The sequence below is a fragment of the Ambystoma mexicanum genome, chromosome 8 (assembly GCF_040938575.1).
Source record: "Ambystoma mexicanum isolate Mex_15411 chromosome 8, UKY_AmexF1_1, whole genome shotgun sequence".
Taxonomy (NCBI): Eukaryota; Metazoa; Chordata; class Amphibia; order Caudata; family Ambystomatidae; genus Ambystoma; species Ambystoma mexicanum.
In genome coordinates, this window is record NC_090929.1 from 1,422,011,355 (window position 1) to 1,422,030,353 (window position 18,999).

Genomic DNA, 18,999 nt, shown 5'->3' on the forward strand with positions numbered 1-18,999 from the left:
AATATGGAAATGGTGTGCTCTGCTTTTAAATCGGATTTGGAGAGATGGGATCTGCTACACCTTTCCCTTTGGGGGAAGGTGAATGCTTTGAAAATGGTTTCGACTCCTAGAGTTAACTTTGTGTTGAGTATGATCCCGTTAGAAATTGGAAGTAGGTATTGGAGTGAATTGGATAGACTCATGCAAGATTTCTTGTGGGATCATAAGCCTCCGCGTCTGAGGATTAGTAAGTTGCAGTTGCCCTTATCTAGAGGTGGACTGGGAGTCCCGAACTTCAAAGCATACCACCTGGCTTTTATGTAACATACTTTGTTTACCTTTCTCACATCACAAAATGATGATTGGGTTTGTGCGGAATCTAGTCACATAGGCCCGTTGTCTCCAAGGGCTCTGCTGACGAGTAAACAATGCAAAACGAAATTTGAGAATCCATTGACTAAGAGTTTGCGGAATTCATGGCTGGTCTTGAATGATTGTTTGGGTTTCAATGCACTGGAAGATCAGAATGCTTCAGTTTGGCTGAATCCTAGTGTTACTCATGAAGGGAAAATGTTGTTCTGGCATAATTGGTTTTTGGCCGGGGTGCAGTGGATAGGGGATCTTTTCAGTGGTGCGGATTGGATGAAGGCCAGGGAAATACAGGTAAAGTTCGATATTCCGAGTTTTTGTCTGGCGGATTATCGGAAAATCAAGAGAGCGGTGGGTGCGGTGAATATGGATGTAGGGATCAATATGGATATGCTTGGCTGGAATCCAGGGGTGAGTGTCTGTGGCTTTCTCAGTTATGTGTATAGACAGATAGTGTCTAAGTATAGGACAAATGATGCTCTAAGATTGGATTGGAATAGGAGGATTGATGAGAATATTACGGAGGACCATTGGTCACGGATCTGTGAGAATCTGAAGTTGTGCTCTTTGAATCTGGGTGAAAGATCATGTCAAATCAAGATTCTACATAGAACCTACTGGACGCCTGAGAGAATGATGAAGAGGGGGATGAGTGACAACCCTGAATGCTGGGCATGTGTACATGAAATTGGGCCCATGGAACATATGTTGTGGGAATGTCCAAGGGTGAGGGGTATGTGGTTTGAATTTGATCGGATTTGTGAGAAAGTTCTTGATGTGAGGATAAATTTGGATTTTAAGACTGTTGTGCTGGGTAGTGATGAGGAACTGGATGACTTGTGTACTTCCCAGAGGAAATGGGTTTTCCAGGGAGTGTTGGTGGGGAAAAAACTGATTTTGAGAAACTGGAAAAAGTCTTCTTCTGTTACAATTGAGATGTGGGTGGCCGAAATGCACGATCTGGCGGAAATAGAGAAAGTGTTGTATCATAGGGAGAAGAAAAGTGCTTTATTCAACAAGATTTGGAGTAAATTTCTTTTATTGTACTGAACTTGATCTTTTGGATATGTTGTGACCCTGTGGGGGGTAAGGCGGGTATCTTTCACTGTACATAGTTTGTTGTTCCTTACTGTGTTTGATGGATATTGTTTTGCAATTGTCTATGTATCTTGTTATTGTTTAAAATTTTGAAAATAAAAATGTTAAAAAAAAAAAAAAGAAAGTGCATTTACAAAACCCACATACAATGTGCTAGCCTTCTACTGAATTGCATTCTGGTATTAGCAGTATTCCAATCATGATGGGGGAAACTAACTCCACAAGATCGTTCTCCTTAACACATGTGTCTTCAAATATTTATTTATATATATATATACATATATATATATATATATATCTGGGTACTTTGTTATAATATGGGTACTTTTCAAGTCATCTTTATAAAATAGGGTATTGCTGAAGCCAAACCTGGGGGTGTGCCCTTCATGATCATTAGCTAGGGACGTGGGAAGGGTGATTGTTGGCCTGGAGACTGCAGAGGTATTTTCCCCTGGACCTGGCCCTGTGCTTATTTTCAAGGCACAAGTCAAGGGTACAAGTGGGTGGACGGTGTCTGCTTGCTTTTTTTTAAATTATTATTGGTTCTTTGGCTTATTAAACTTTTTACCATGTGAGAAACATATGCATATTAAAATCATTGAACAATTCACAACAAGTTTCATTGAAATCATCAAAGAACAGCATAGCTAATAATAGCATTCCTTAAATATTTAATCTAAAACATCTAATCAAGGCTACTGAAACTCTTTTGCCCATTAAAAAAAGATTTCACCACTCATTAGGTCCCAAGCTGTTGCTTTCAGAGAAGAACTTCCCCAAACATCCTTAACTCTGTCAAACCTGTGCAAAATAGCAACAGTGCTGAAGTCTCTCTGAATTCTCTATAGCTGAGCAAACTCTACATTTTGATTCTTTTAATCCACGTAACTTTCTTGCAAACAAGATTTCTCTTGTGAGGGTAGAGGTTCATACGAAACCATAGGAAATGGGTACGGCAATGACAGCTCAGGAACTTTATCAAGTATCTAGGCAAAACGTATGTTCTGCAATCAATGCTGCAATTATGGTACAATTTATCGCAACATAGTGCATCTTTTTCTAGAGGGCAGCTGCCATCCTTCTTGGGTTTTTTTGAGGTGGGCATTATAAAAAAAGATTTACTTGCTCATGAGTTCAGTCACTGGCATTTGAGACCAGTGAGACCAGGTCATCACATTCCCAGGGCAGACACCCACAAGACCACATGAAAGTCTTATCAACGAATGGCTTGAATTTGGGATTTTGCTTTGCAGGGAATATTTCAATATAGATTGTTGGGTTTAAAAAGTGTGCATCTTTTATACGTTGCTAGCAACCTTATAGGAAAATCTTCTGTTTGTTTGTTTGTTTGTTTGTTTTATTATTTATAATGCGTGCCAGACCCGAGGGTATCAGGGCGCAGAAGAAACAAACAATTCTCTGCTTGGGTTACAGAGCTGTACAGATATATGCAGTGAGAAATATATATACAGACATGATAGAATGAGCATATTCTATACAGATACAGTTGAGTAATAGGGATATTTTAGAGATTACATACAGTAGACCTACAACAATATGTTACAGAGACACAAAAACTATATACAATGCAGGGTATGGGAGGTACGGCGGGTACATCCTTTGGTGGTCGTTCTCTTTAATCCAGTTGATGAGATTATGTCTAAAGAGGGGGTGTGTTTGGTCTGCCCGCAAGGCGGGGGCGAGGGGAGTTCCAAAGCTTTGCTGCTTTGACTGGGAAGCTGCACCCTCCAACTTTGGTAAGTTTGAATCTAGGAACCAACAGGCGGTTGGAGTTGGCCGTTCTAGATGGCCTGTTAGAGGTTTTCTGATTAACCTTTCTGTAAAATAACATGGGTTGCATTGTTAAGACATTTATGTGTTAATTAGGCCATTTTGAGTAGGATTTTGTTGTTGGTGGTGAGCCAGTTGTTCTGTCTTCTGAGCACAGATATGAGTTTTTTTATGCTAAGTCTAACGCTGCTTAAAGGCGTTATTTTGGAGAATCTGAATTGTATTGATGATATATTTATTGGCCCCTAGGTATAGTGAGCTACAATAATCCAGTTTGGAAAGAATAAGAGTCCTGGCTAGGATGGTATGGCTATTAGTGGAGAGGAATGGCTTAGCGGCTCTGAAAAGCTTACAAGTGTAAGCAGTAGCAGAAGCCATGGAGTTTACCTCTTTGGTAAAGGTGAGGGTGGCGTCTAGGTAGAAGCATAATGTTTTTACCACTTTGGCACCTTAAATGGTATTGCCATCAATGTTAAATGTAGAATATTTGTGTCCAAGTTTGTTGCGATTTGGGGTGGTGCCCAGAATGATGAGCTCAGTTTTGTCATCATTCAGGCATAGACCATGGACGTCCATCCATGCCTGGATGATGAGGTAGACTCTGTTCACCAAGGCCAAATCCTTGTCATAATCTCCCGTACGTGGTATGAGGATCTGGTGTCATCAGCATAGTTAGTGTAGGTGATACCAAGACCATCAAGATCATCGAAAAGGGGCTTCATGAATATGTTATACATATTGGGTGAGACACATGAACCCTGTGGCACCCCACACGTGATGGGAATAGGATCGGCAGATGCTGACGGTGAAAAGCCTTGCATAGTCCTATTGTTCAGGAAGGATTGAATCCAGCCTATGGCCTCTTGGGAGAAGTGTGCAGCGGAGTCCAAGTGGTTGCAGAGGACTTTATGGTCCACCAAATCAAATAAAGCCGAAAGATCAAGCAGACGTAGCAATGCAGTTTTTCCCTTGTCTTTAAGTTCATTGATTTGGGCCTTAAGGTCGATCAAGGCTGTTTCGGTCCCATGTTGGGGCCTGAAGCCAGATTGGCGAACTCCTAATGGTTGATTCTGTTCTAAATACTTCTGTATTTGGAGGTAAGCTACCCTGTCTAAGATTTTGAGCAGGAAGGGTACTGTGGTAATCGGTCTGTAATTTGTGGGTATAGTTGGGTCTAGTGATTGCTTCTTAAGGAGGACTCCTTTAGGTTATTGTGGACGGTGCCAGTGGAGAAAGAAACGTTGATAAGCTTTGTAATGAATTGTGATAGGTCTCTGGCATCGCATTTAATGATTCGAGCTGGGCAGTTGTCACCCTGGCAGTTTGAGGGTAAGGATGATTTTCTCCACCTCGAGGATTGAGACTTTCGAGAAACTGAAGCGGAGAGCAGGTTTGGGTGAAGGCATGGAATTGCTAAATTGAAGAGTCGAAGTGGAGAGGTTGGCTTTTTTATTAGCAATCTTATACTGGAGAGATGTTATTTTGTTAGATAGGGCTTTTTGAATATTTGTTCACCAATTTTTGTCCTTAGGTTATTTCTTGGGTTATTTTCTGGTTGATGATAATTCACTTTTTGAAAGTCCAATGTTTCTTTGTCCAGTGAACTTTCTTCTATTCGAAAGGGACAACTGAATTTAATGTGCATATTTCACTTTAAGATGTATTCACCGCCTGTATGCACATCAATGTGCCCCTCCCCTCATGTTTTTTAAATCTTGAGCGCTTCTGCTTTTGCAAACAACAGTGGGCCTTTGAAACTGCTTACTCTCACTGCCTCATTTCCGTTATGGTCAATAGGGTCTGCTTTAGTCACACTATGTGGCAATAAGAGAAGTAGTGGCACTTTGCCCCATCCACCTCAGTCACAATCCCTTCCCCGACACCCTTGAAACCTGCAGTCACAGCAGGAGACATTCTGGAGATGTGTCGTTTAAAATATTAAAAGCATTGCTTGGAGTTCATTTCTTTTGACAGTCAAAATAATCCTCATCTGTAGTCTGAAAGCAAAGCATAATGCTACTTTGGATAAAATAGCCAAATATACACAGCACAGAAATAAAAGCAAGCGAGAAACTGCTTCAAACACAACAGTTTACTTCAATCAGCAGAACACAATCGCATAGGTTTGCCCTACATTCCAAAGTCTGATGGAGTTTTCAACCCAAAGTTTCAAAAAGGTCCTTTGGCAAACATTGTTTCTAGGAACTGCAGCTAGCTCGATGTGTGTGTAAGGGCCCGTGTTCCAGGCTGGTGTCAAATCTTGCTTTTACAATCAGCCAAAGCGTGTGCTCCTGGGCAAATCATTTCCTCGCCTTTCCTCCTATGCAATAATGTGCAGTGTCAAGAAATGGTGCAGCTCACACAGCGTGCTGCGCCAAAAAGCCCGTACTGCTGATACTGGCAGATATGAGTGGCAATTCAAAAACTGCACATCAGAGTTTGTCTCTCCGCAACTTTCTATGAAACTTAACAGACTCATTCAGGGACGTCAATTAACATCAAATAAGGGTCTCTGCCTATGTTTTGTCACCCAGTGATCCGAAAATGGTGGGGCCCATGACCCATATTCCATGAACTCTACAGTGTTTATAGCAGACGTATTTCTAGACTCTGCTGTGCTTTCTAGAATTGTAAAATGCCGCCCAATAGGACATAGTAAGTATATCAAAATGTAAGGCTTGTTTTGCATTCGTATTCCGTTTCTATAAACAATTCGCAATGGCCAGTCTAAACTGGAGCTTACCTTTCGAATCAAATAAAGGCTGAAAGGTGGAGTCACAGTGTCACGATTCGAACCTTATGGCTTGCAGGTGGGGGATATTTCAGCAGCCATCACTCAACACACTGAGGTTTACTGGGCTAACTTACATGACCACCATTCCGGGTTTAGAACAGTTCTCAGAAAGAGGGACCTTGTCGACCATGGCGCACATACAGTCCACCTTAAATTGTCCAATAGCGGGTGCAGGCCCCCCTCCACCGCCCTCCCTCCTTCACACGGTCTCTGTTGACAAACAACTGAGGAGTCTCTCTTTTATTTCCACAGAATGATTTCTGCAACCCTGAGACGTGGACCCAACTTCCCCGCGGACATTTAGACACGCGGCGTTTAAGCGGAGTGCAGATGTCTGTGTGCCCGGTGCTGTCGGCGTGGACGTCAATGATCCAGGTGCCAGTAGTAGAAGGAGATGCTAGGGCGGAGGTACCCCCTGGTGCCAACCCCATGAAGCCAATCGGGCCACGGCGCGTTCGGTGCAGCTGCGCAGACAGGCCGTGCACTAGGGTCGCGCTTCTACCCTGAGCGCCTTCTTCACGGCACTTCGTCGCACACCTGTCTGCGCGCCACTTCATCAAAGTACGCGCGTCTGCCTTGCGCTCTGCGTGAATGCGGCGGCTGCTGCCAATGCGCTGCAGTCCCCCTTTGTTGATCACAGTGGCCCAATTCATAATTTACAAAACAGGCGCCGATCAACAGGACGCAGGAACTTCAACATTGATGTTCGCATGTTTTCCGCGTCAACGTGTGAAAAGACACTTTCTATCAACGCTAACCCACATGTGTGGAATCTGACACCAGTGCGTCTGATGGGGCAGCGGGTGGGTCTCTGGCCGGATCACCTGGAGCCCAGTGGCTGTGTATGGGATCGGGCACTACCAGCAGCAGCCGATCACGAGTCAGGCTGACCACGAGCTCAGTGCCTGAGACCGACACCAGCTGACCTCTGCCAGACTCTCTCTGACGCGCAGTGCTTGTGGTGGGGCATCGGGTGAGACCCCGCCAGGCTCACGCAGAACTCGGTGCCTGTGCTTGGGATGAGGCATAAGGAACTGGGTTGGGACACTAGGAACAGGCGAGTGAGTCTGTGTCGGGCTCATCCTGAGCTCAGTAGCAGTGTTTGGGAGTGTACACTCTCAGCATCTGATCATGTCTCAGTCTGGCCCCTAGCCCGGTGCCTGTGCTAGGGATGGGATAGTAAGAACTGGGATGGGACACTAGGAACAGGTGAGTGAGTCTGTGTCAGGCTCACCCAGAGCTCAGTAACAGTGCTCGGGATTGTACACTCTCAGCATCTGATCATGTCTCAGTCTGGCCCCTAGATCGGTGCCTGTTTTTGGGATGGGACAGTATGAACTGGGATTGGACACTAGGAACAGGCGAGTGAGTCTGCGTCAGGCTCACCCTGATCTCAGTAGCAGTGTTTGGGAGTGTACACTCTCAGCATCTGATCATGTCTTAGTCTGACCCCTAGCTCGGTGCCTGAGTTTGGGATGGGACACTAGGAACTGGGATGGGACACTAGGAACAGGCGAGTGAGTCTGTGTCAGGCTCACCCTGAGCTCAGTAGGAGTGTTTGGGAGTGTACACTCTCAGCATCTGATCATGTCTCAGTCTGACCCCTAGCTCGGTGCCTGTGTTTGGGATGGGGCACAAGGAACTGGGTTGGGACACTAGGAACAGGCGAGTGAGTCTGTGTTGGGCTCACCCTGAGCTCAGTAGCAGTGTTTGGGAGTGTACACTCTCAGCATCTGATCATGTCTCAGTCTGGCCCCTAGCTCGGTGCCTGAGTTTGGGATGGGATAGTAGGAACTGGGATGGGACACTAGGAACAGGCGAGCGAGTCTGTGCGGGCTCATCCTGAGCTCAGTAGCAGTGTTTGGGAGTGTACACTCTCAGCATCTGATCATGTCTCAGTCTGGCCCAGCCCGGTGCCTGTGCTAGGGATGGGATAGTAGGAACTGGGATGGGACACTAGGAACAGGCGAGCGAGTCTGTGTCGGGCTCATCCTGAGCTCAGTAGCAGTGTTTGGGAATGTACACTCTCAGCATCTGATCATGTCTCAGTCTGACCACTAGCTCGGTGCCTGTATTTGGGATGAGACACTAGGAACTGGGATGGGACACTAGGAACAGGCGAGTGAGTCTGTGTCAGGCTCACCGTGAGCTCAGTAGGAGTGTTTGGGAGTGTACACTCTCAGCATCTGATCATGTCTCAGTCTGACCCCTAGCCCGGTGCCTGTGCTAGGGATGGGATAGTAAGAACTGGGATGGGACACTAGAAACAGGTGAGTGAGTCTGTGTCAGGCTCACCCAGAGCTCAGTAACAGTGCTCGGGATTGTACACTCTCAGCATCTGGTCATGTCTCAGTCTGGCCCCTAGATCGGTGCCTGTTTTTGGGATGGGACAGTATGAACTGGGATTGGACACTAGGAACAGGCGAGTGAGTCTGCGTCAGGCTCACCCTGATCTCAGTAGCAGTGTTTGGCAGTGTACACTCTCAGCATCTGATCATGTCTCAGTCTGACCCCTAGCTCGGTGCCTGTGTTTGGGATGGGACACTAGGAACTGGGATGGGACACTAGGAACAGGCGAGTGAGTCTGTGTCAGGCTCACCCTGAGCTCAGTAGGAGTGTTTGGGAGTGTACACCTCAGCATCTGATCATGTCTCAGTCTGACCCCTAGCTCGGTGCCTGTGTTTGGGATGGGGCACAAGGAACTGGGTTGGGACACTAGGAACAGGCGAGTGAGTCTGTGTTGGGCTCACCCTGAGCTCAGTAGCAGTGTTTGGGAGTGTACACTCTCAGCATCTGATCATGTCTCAGTCTGGCCCCTAGCTCGGTGCCTGAGTTTGGGATGGGATAGTAGGAACTGGGATGGGACACTAGGAACAGGCGAGCGAGTCTGTGTCGGGCTCATCCTGAGCTCAGTAGCAGTGTTTGGGAGTGTACACTCTCAGCATCTGATCATGTCTCAGTCTGGCCCCTAGCTCGGTGCTGAGTTTGGGATGGGATAGTAGGAACTGGGATGGGACACTAGGAACAGGGGAGTGAGTCTGTGTCAGGCTCACCCAGAGCTCAGTAGCAGTGCTCGGGAGTGTACACTCTCAGCATCTGATCATGTCTCAGTCTGACCCCTAGCTCAGTGCCTGTATTTGGGATTAGACACTAGGAACTGGGATGGGACACTAGGAACAGGCGAGTGAGTCTGTGTCGGGCTCACCCAGAGCTCAGTAACAGTGCTCGGGATTGTACACTCTCAGCATCTGATCATGTCTCAGTCTGGCCCCTAGATCGGTGCCTGTGCTAGGGATGGGATAGTAAGAACTGGGATGGGACACTAGGAACAGGTGAGTGAGTCTGTGTCAGGCTCACCCAGAGCTCAGTAACAGTGCTCGGGAGTGTACACTCTCAGCATCTGATCATGCCTCATTCTGGCCCCTAGATCGGTGCCTGTTTTTGGGATGGGACAGTATGAACTGGGATTGGACACTAGGAACAGGCGAGTGAGTCTGCGTCAGGCTCACCCTCAGTTAGGTGCATTTGGGCAGTAGATGAGCCCCGTGGGGACTCACTCAGAGCGCTACGCCTTTAAGCGGACCTTAGACTGCGTGTGATTGAAGCTCACTCAGAGAAGAGTGTTTTGGGATGGAGGACAAGGCGATCATGTGCCACACGCTGAGCAGTGACCGGCTTAACCTGAACTCCTTTTGGGGTGAAGCAACATATATCAGGGTACCCTTAATGCATAACCTGTCTGTTGGTTTGGGAGTTCGGCAGCAGAGGAGCCAGTTAGGGGTAACCGCGAGGCTCCCGCTGAGCTCAGACCCTGTGTTTAATATCCCTAAGCGGCATGACATGGAATCGGCAAAGGGGTGCGGGGGAGGTGAGGGGATCAGTGCGTGAAGCTCACAGGCTGTGTCCATGGTGCCAGCTTGCGGGAGTCAGTCGGGATGGCCAGGGACAGGAGCAGCGAGAGCCGGGGCTATCATGCTGCCAGGCTGTGAGTGGGCGCCGGAATTTCAGGACCCCGGGGACATTTTCGCACCCCCACCCTCCCCCCAGCTCACCTTCCGATGAGAGCTCCTGCGGATCTCGTCACAGGCGTCTGTGCTGGGCTGCCTTCCCAATCTTCGCTCTACCCCCTCCGGTATCCTCAGTCAGTAGTCCTTCTGGGGGTCGACTCCTGCCTGCTGCGTCCAGTGCCGGGAGTTGTTTTGTTGTGGAAGCAGCAGTGCCGGTGCCAGTTGTACGTGCTGGGGTCAGGGACTCCCCCGACAGCCTCCGAGCCTGTATCCCCAGCCGAGAGGCGCCGATCTGCCCACAGTCCACGCGGAGCTCCGGCGCTGCTCCGTCCAGCGCTGGCAGGTGCACTGATCTGCCAGCGGCGATGCCAGGGTCTGTGCGCTGGTGCAAAAGGCGCGCAGCTAATCTCAGGGGTCTCGCGTTCGTGTCAGGGGTTCTAGGCTGATGTCAGGGTCTCTGTGCTGAGGTCAAGGACACTGGGCTCATGTCCTTGGTGTTGTGTCACGGGGTCTAGACCGAAGCCAGGGTCTCTGTGCTGAGGTCAAGGGCGCTGCGCTATCAGCGGTTATCCGCTTGTGTCTGTGTGTGGGGGTCTCTGTGCCTGTGTCTTGAGCTCGCTGAGGATGTCCGGGGTCCGTCCGGGCGACAGGCTGTGGTCTCGTGCCAGGATGCCTGCTCTGATGTGCGATCTGTACTGCTCTGAGATTGTTCGCGGTTCAGCCTGCAAGTATTCCAAAGTGAGTCCTGACTCCGTCTGTGGGAGGTAGCCTGTTTGTCCTGGTCTCACATGCTTGGTGTGTATAATGCTGCTCGCGTCACGTGTGATCGCCTGCGCGCGTGTGTGCGGGGAGGGGGTGATTGGATTTCGGGTCCGGGCTGCTCTGGGTTCGTACGTCCGATGTACGCAAGTCCCACTTCCTTAGTAGCGTCTCAGGAGTTTCTCACTCGGCCGTGGCGGTTGTGTAGTTCACGTTCCCGCCTGTTCTTTGCTCTAGCAGGCCACTCCCGTGCCTCCTTCGGTACCGCCCCGCCCCCTTTTCATCGGACTGCACCCGCTCTCCAGTCTATACAAATGTATGTGCCCTCATAATCAGGACCCCTCTCTAGCCCCCTCCAGGTGCACCCTTTCACCCGTCTCCATGCCGTGAACCTTCCACCCCACCCACACAGCCCGCCCCTTCTCGCTGGCTGTATTCTCTCCTCTGCCTCCTTGCTGCGGGAGCTGTCCCTATACCGGAGGTGCTGAACTAGATGCAGTACCGTCCACTTGCTAGAGACATTGCTCCAATATATCGACAACTGAATTAGACACTTCCTCTCTGTACATGGATACTATTAACCAAATAGGGGATACAAATCATTAATCCCAGCTTTGGCAATACTTGTTTGAATTCTAACTTCAGCCAATAAAACATAATTGTATAAATAAAAACATACATGTGTTTCTTAACTACCCCAACAGCACCAGCAGCATAATCTTTTGCAGGGGTGCGGCAGTGCCCTTAACTCACCACGACCCCGACCTATAGTCTCCCTCTAAACTCTCTATATCTACCCTACCTGTGAGTAGTCTATCTCCTCACAAACACAGCTAACTCCTGCTATTTGAACGTGTCTTTCTTTCCTACTGCCCCTATACGTTCCTGTGTTGCATGGCTTTAAGTGGGCTGGGGCTAGCTGGGACCAAGCCCCACAGTCTTCAGAAAAGGCTCCCGAGCAGGCCCTGCCTGACCGTCCATGACTAGCCCCAGCCATGCCAACACATCAGGCAGCAGTGTAGCAGAAGGTGTCAGCACTTCGAAGTACTGACATCTGCAGATAGCCAGTGTAACCGTGGCTACACTGCTGCCAGATGCCTCAACGCAGGAGGATGGCTGGAGAGTCCAGTCTCTCCTTTTGTTTCCAAGTAATGAGGCAGCACAAAGCCTAAAAAAGGAGGCTTCATGATGCGTGATGACTCTTAACTCAGAAACAAAACGAGAGACTGGGCCCTCCAGCCCTCCTCCTGTTTCGGAGTACAGAGTTATCATGCAGCAGGCAGCCCTTTCATTCAAGGAGCTTGAGGTTCTTAACCATGCACTGTGTGAAAGTGCTGCCTACTGCGTGTGAGAGAGGGGGCACACTGGTGGTGAACCAAAGGTAATAATGCAAGTGTGCCATAGCTCCCTTACTTTCACCAGCCCCTCTCCCATTGGCAAGAGGGCTGGTCTCGTTAGGGGGCATGGCCTAAGTACACACATACTTAAGCCACGCCCCCTAATGAGAAACCCCCCCACTTCGATTGATTTAGCATCCCACTTAATCATCCACTATCATTGTCTACCTCTGTTCACCTTTCCTGATGACCTGGAAGAAGAAGGCGAATAGCAGAGAAGATGCCCAGGGAGGGGGAGTCATCTCACACACAGGGACAGAAGGATCTAACACTACAGAAGCTGGACAAGGGTGGGTCAAAGGCAACGTCAAACATTAACTCTCTCTCTCTCTCTCTCTCTCTCTCTCTCTCTCTCTCTCTCTGCCTCTCTCTCTGTCTCTGTCTCTCTCTCTCTGCTCTCTCCCGCTCTCCCCCTCTCTCTCTCCCCCTCTCTCTCCGTTCTCTCTCTCACTTCTCTCTCTTCCTCTCTTTTTCTTTCTCTTTCTCTCTTCTCTCTCTCTCTCCCCCTCTCTCTCTCCCTCTGTCTCTCTCTCTCTCTCTCTCTGTCTCTCTCTCTCTCTCTTCCCCTCTCTCTTTCTCGCTCTCTCTCTCTTCAGCACCTACCCGATGCCGCGCCGCATCGGGACAGCGCCCCTAATTGTTGCGAGGTTTGTAATATAAATGGAAATGAAAGCTCGGGCCTGGCAAAGTCTTATTTACAGACTCCAAACGCCCCGAGCCTCTGTGGAACTCCATGTTAATGACGGGTCTGTATGGCTTTTTAATGCGTGGATCGATGTGTCCAATGCATGTCCCACTGTCCTAAAAGCCCCCGGACCCCTCTGCCCCGCAGTCAATATTTCATGTGTCTCATTTTTTCAAGCTAAACAAGCGTCCTCTATAAATAGGCGCATAGGGAGCTGGAGGGTGGCTAAGGCAAGGTATTTGTTATTCATTTGTTTTAAACACGGGAACGTTATGCAAGCGCGTGTCCAAGAAGCATGGACGTCTGCCCAACGCAGGCGGCTCCACGCCACGCGACACAGAAGAACAGGAATTTCAAGAGAAAATGTGAAACGAAAAATGAAATGGGAAAAGGGAAAGTAATCTGACAGAAAAATAGCACAAAAAAAACGTATTGAAGAAAAGATGCGAGAAAAAAGAAACTCATGTAACAGAGAGGCATGAAGAGAAAACATAATTATATTATGTATGTTTAATTTTAACTTACAATAAACCATATAGAGGTTCGCCATATTCCGAAATTACTTTTTCTGATTGTATATAAAACCTTTTGGTCACTTGGTCCGTTTTGAAGGGACATTTTCAAGGGGGGAGTCAGGGAGAAGAACAACTCGCAGTGGGGTCCTAGGATGTGGGATAAGTTGTCTTTGGTGATATGTGCACTCCATGGCAACACCACGTTAGTGCTGACCCGTCTCAGAGGGGTTGCCGTACCTTTAAGAGGGCAGTGCCCATACTTATCAGCAGGTCTGCTTGATTTGTAATGTGACAGTGCCAGCACTTGACAGCTGGCCTGTCCGTTTGTTTGGGACACTGGCAGTACTTCTCAGCGCACTTCGCAGCTGGCCTGTCCGTACTGTTTATTTGGGACACTGTTAGTACTTCTCAGCAGGCCTGCTTGATTTGTAATGTGACAGTGCCAGCACTTCACAGCTGACCTGACCGTTTATGTGGGACACTGTTAGTACTTCTCAGCAGGCCTGCTTGATTTGTAATGTGACAGTGCCAGCACTTCACAGCTGGCCTGTCCGTTTATTTGGGACACTGGTAGTACTTCTCAGCAGGCCTGCTTGATTTGTAATGTGACAGTGCCAGCACTTCACAGCTGACCTGACCGTTTATGTGGGACACTGTTAGTACTTCTCAGCAGGCCTGCTTGATTTGTAATGTGACAGTGCCAGCACTTCACAGCTGGCCTGTTCGTTTATTTGGGACACTGGTAGTACTTCTCAGCAGGCCTGCTTGATTTGTAATGTGACAGTGCCAGCACTTCACAGCTGGCCTGACCATTCATGTGGGACACTGGCAGTACTTCTCAGCAGGCCTGCTTGATTTGTAATGTGACAATGCCAGCACTTCACAGATGGCCTGTCCGTTTATTTGGGACACTGGCAGTACTTCTCAGCGGGTCTGCTTGATTTGTAATGTGACAGTGTCAGCACTTCACAGCTGGCCTGACCGTTTATTTGGGACACTGTTAGTACTTCTGAGCAGGTCTGCTTGAATTGTAATGTGACAGTGCAAGCACTTCACAGCTGGCCTGTCCGTTTATTTGGGACAGTGGCAGTACTTCTCGGCAGGTCTGCTACATGTTTTATGTAATTGTGCCAGCACTTCTCAGCAGCGCTGTCATACGTTTATGTGGAACAGTGCACTTCTCTGAAGGGTTGTTTGACCATTTACGTGACACATATAGCACTCCTCAAAAGGGCTGCCATACAGTGTATGGCCGAGTGCCCAAACTTCCCAGTAAGCCTGAAACTCATGCACTCGCCAATACCAGCACTCAATAGCAGGTCTGCTTTAGTTATAATGTGACTGGGAGTGCGAGACATGAGTGCATCTGCTTCCAAACTCGTTCAGACTTCTTACCACTTGGGACTGTGTTGCCAGCAGGACTCTTTTCACTGCTAAACACTGTTAGAAAAACTCCCTGCAGAGCGCAGCGCTGGAGTGTAAGGCGTGAGTGCAGCCTGCTACCATTCTCGTTCAGACTGCTTTCCACTTGGGTTTGTGTTGCCGGTAGGACCTTTTGATTGCAACACACCATTATAAAAACTCCCACAGCACGGAGCGCAGCGCGGGAGTGCGAGGCATGAGTGCAGTCTACTGCAGTCAGCGGCGGGCATTGGCGCAAAGGAAAAGAGCTTGTTATTCAAGTGAAACAAGGGTGAGTGTTCATCTTTCTTCTGTTGGCATGTCTTCTGTATATGCTCTTTGAAGTAAAGCCGCATGCGCACTTGGAAGTGATTCCCCCATAGAGGGCGATAATATGTTGAAAGACAATGGGAGGCAAGTGCAAAACCACTCTAAAAGCTCATCTCGGAGCGGGAGTCAATGCCAAAGATATCCAAGAAAGATGCTGTGAATGTGCAAGTGCTTAACTTTACCTCTAGTCAAGCTTCCTCCCTACCCGAGACAGAGAGTGCTACATATGCAAAAATTGCTGCTTTCTTCCTCCAACAAATGTACCAGCTACTTGTAAGACAAATCCGTGCTAAATCCACCGCAACCATAAAGCACGGAATCGCCAATCTCAACTGACATTCCCGATGCAGTTCTACTAAGTCTCTGTCCATCTGAGACAGATCCACTGACTAACCCGGAAGTATCAGAAAAGGAGTTAACGACTCCCTCAAAATAGTGCTCACTGGAGCACTCTCCAGAATCCAGAGCTGTTATGTGAGACACAGGCGGTTAATCAGCTCTCTTCATTTTCCTGTAGCTGTTCCATTTTTTCTTCACAACCTGCGACTGGGTCAAGCGCCATGCCGCCTCTGGTTGTTAACAACAATTTCGTCCTTGAATTTCATCTTAAATGAATTTGTTAGACTATTTGAAAACATACACTCCAATTTTAATGATCAAAATGCCTTATTAGCTGCCATGAAGTCTAAAATGTCCTTTTTGGAGGCATATATTGTAGCATCTAACAAACATGAAGCACTATTTAAATCCCAGGCCTTTATCTCACTGCTCCAAGTTTCATCTCATACGCTAAGACCATATACTGGGAATGCCATAGCACCCCTCACGGTGGTAAGACGCTCTTATGGGGAGGAAAAATGTACCTCAGTTATCTCGCCAGTGGTGCAGATACAACTCGAGTCACCACAAGAGGATCAGATAAACGGCTTGTGAGATATCACGTCGGCTATACCTGTAAACCTAAATTGTATCAGCGATGAAAGAAGCGGCTTGGTTAAAAAGGACAACCATGAAAAGCCAAAAAACAAAAAGGATTAAATCCACAGTTCTCACCAACAAGTGCAGCTCTTGAAAGTTTTTGCATATTATTAAGCTAACATGGGCAGATGTTGTGAATGTGGAGAGCCGGAATAGGAAAAAAAAATAACAGAAAAAGACAGCGGCGCTCAATACCATAACGGTTCCACATATCTCGGAGGAGGTTCACCTTCCAAACACTGAGGAGGTCAGGAAAATGGAATCCGAATTAAGTGGAATGTCACAATAAGAGATTGAGGAGTTACTATGAAACATTTCAACGTGTTCAATCACAGAGGACCATCAAGAGCTCTCTATTAACTTAGAGCACAAAGTGCCCTCCAAGCAATGTTTTCCTTTGAGGGTTATGCTTCCCATTTGCAATTTTTCACCTCCAGCCCCAGAAAGTGATCTACAATTGCTTAAGGCCCAAACATGTACTGAGGAGGTTGATATTACAACACTTGAGCAATGAAAGGCCCTTATTAAAAAAATGTAAACCAGCGAGGGAGTCGCACCAGGAGAAACTATCAAGTGCTCACTGTCGAGGCAAACAATGAAACTGCTTACTTCTAGAAAGAATCCCAATATCCGCAGAAGCTATTGTCCTCAACAGAACACATGTGTGCTAGCACTAATTGGTTCTATTGACTGGGTGTGATTGTGTCAGGGGATATTGACCAAGTCGAATTTGTGAATGATCGTACGTTGGACCGTGTCATCCTCCACTTTAGATTATGATGGATAGTTCAGATCTTGTTAGCATCCGCAGCACAATTATTGCCCTTAGGCTACAATTTAACATACCTGGATAGATCGTTGTACTTTGGGAGACTGTTGAGCCCAATGGGGAGAATAAAAGCCGGCCACCGGGGGTTCCTATTTTTCAGATCAGCTGTGTTAATAACAATCCAAAACATAGATGGGTGCAGAAGGGTTGCACAGATTTAAGGACCTCTTATGAAAATGAAAATTGGTCATGACTGGCTGGAGCCCTCCATTCCTAAAAACAGTAGCAAAGTTGTACTAGAAGAGTTGATCTGTGCTAATTGCTTCTTGGAACACGAGAGGGTTCTCTCATCTGTTTCACTGTGTAATTGTAAGCTCACTTACTATGATATTCTGCATTCCAAGAAATGTGGCTTTCAGTGAATCCCCTTGTAGATGGTTACACTTTATTTGTCAAAGCAGCTGTGAAGGGACTAAGGGTGGGGGGGCATCTGGAAAAGTAGTGTATTTACCATTAGATCTAAAAGAAAATGTGCACCCTCTAGGAGTGCAACGTCCAATGGAGCAATCTTTAATTATCTTAGTAAATAGAGGATCTACAAAAGACAAATAAATATGGCAACAGCTGGTAGATTTACATAAAGTTAGACAAGCCTTGCAATATCTAAAAGAGAATAATGAATACTACAAAGAAATTAATAATGAAGAAAAATTGAAGGATACAACTGAAATAATTCAAGAGACACAAGACGCTGGTCAATTTGAGCTCCTAGATCCTGCTACAATATCAAATACTTTAGACCATTATACAATTCATCCATTGCACTCTAATGACACCCTAGAAGATGCACTAGAAACGTACCAAATGTGTCAAACAAAAGGATCACCAATCAGCATGTGGGAAAAAAGTATAGAAGCATGTGCGTTTCCTCTACTCTTTCCTACTGGCAAAGGAGGAAGGTACGATGATAGACCTATTCAAATATCAGTATCAGAATACCGCTCATTACGGATGTATTCTGAAGATCCCAGATTTAGACAAAATGTGGAATACATATTCCACCTACTCTTTGAAAGTGAACTAGCAACTTTATGTTACGGAGTTGCACACACATTAAAATCAGGATCTCACTTTCAAAATATGTCAGCTACACAATTATTGCAAAAAGTGCAACAAAAAGATGAGGTTTTACAATCAAATATTACAAATCTATTAGCAAATATGCGTGGTACTAAAGAGTACTGGTTTCAACGTCATGGAGATGTACGTTGTATGATCAGAAACCTTGGCCCACCCACTTGGTTTGTTACATTAAGTTGTGCAGAATATGCATGGGAAGATTTACATGAATTCCTACGCATATCAAACAAAAACAAAACAAACATAGATATACTAACACCTGGAGAACTTTGTTCTCTGGATCCTGTTAATGTTTCAAGATATTTTCACCATCGCTTCATTGCTATGCTACACTTTATTTGTAATAAAACTGTTCCTCCCCTTGGAGAAGTGCAACACTTCTTTTGGAGAAAAGAATACCAAGCCAGAGGAGCACCACATATCCACATGCTTTTATGGATTAAAGATGCTCCTAAATTTGGTCAAGAGAGTGATGCCACTGTTTTACAGTTTATTGAAAAATATGTCACTTGTGAAATTCCATCAGAAGCCACAAATAGTGATCTTCATGCACAAATTTTACAATTTCAAAGACACAAATGTGGCAAATATTGTCGTCGCAAATACAAAAAAAAGGGAAATACTACACCAAATGCCGCTTTGGTTTCCCTAGACCGGTTACAAATACACGACAAGTGAACAACCTCATGTCTTCAGTTAGATATAGGGCCTCATCACGAGTTTGGCAGTAACCCTTAAATCCGGCGGTCGCGCTATTACCGCCGGATTTAAGGGTCCGCCAAATCAGGGCTTCGGCAGATTTCTCCCCAGCTCTGAGCTGGGGGTAAATATGCCGAAAATTCACGCTATTACCGCCGGCGGGAAATCCGCTGGCGGTAAGAGCGCGAAAATTCCCCATTGAGTCCAATGGGGAATGGGGCATTCCCGAATGGGCTCAGTGGGGAATGGGGAATTCCATTACGGCCAAACCCGTGATCCGGCGCTAAT

The 18,999-nt window shown here is 46.9% G+C and overlaps 1 protein-coding gene across 2 annotated transcripts in view; it reads right to left on the reverse strand.

Annotated features, from left to right (window-relative positions):
• LOC138473064 (zinc finger matrin-type protein 4-like) overlaps window positions 1-11,141 on the reverse strand; it is a 1,763,309-nt gene extending 1,752,168 nt beyond the window's left edge. Inside the window, exon 1 of one of the 2 annotated variants that reach the window (XM_069611557.1) lies at window positions 10,084-11,141. The gene's annotated coding sequence lies outside the window, so the exon portion shown is untranslated. The remainder of the gene's footprint in view (window positions 1-10,083) is intronic. The other variant, XM_069611558.1, reaches the window with a different exon arrangement.
• Between the last annotated feature and the right edge of the window lie 7,858 nt (window positions 11,142-18,999).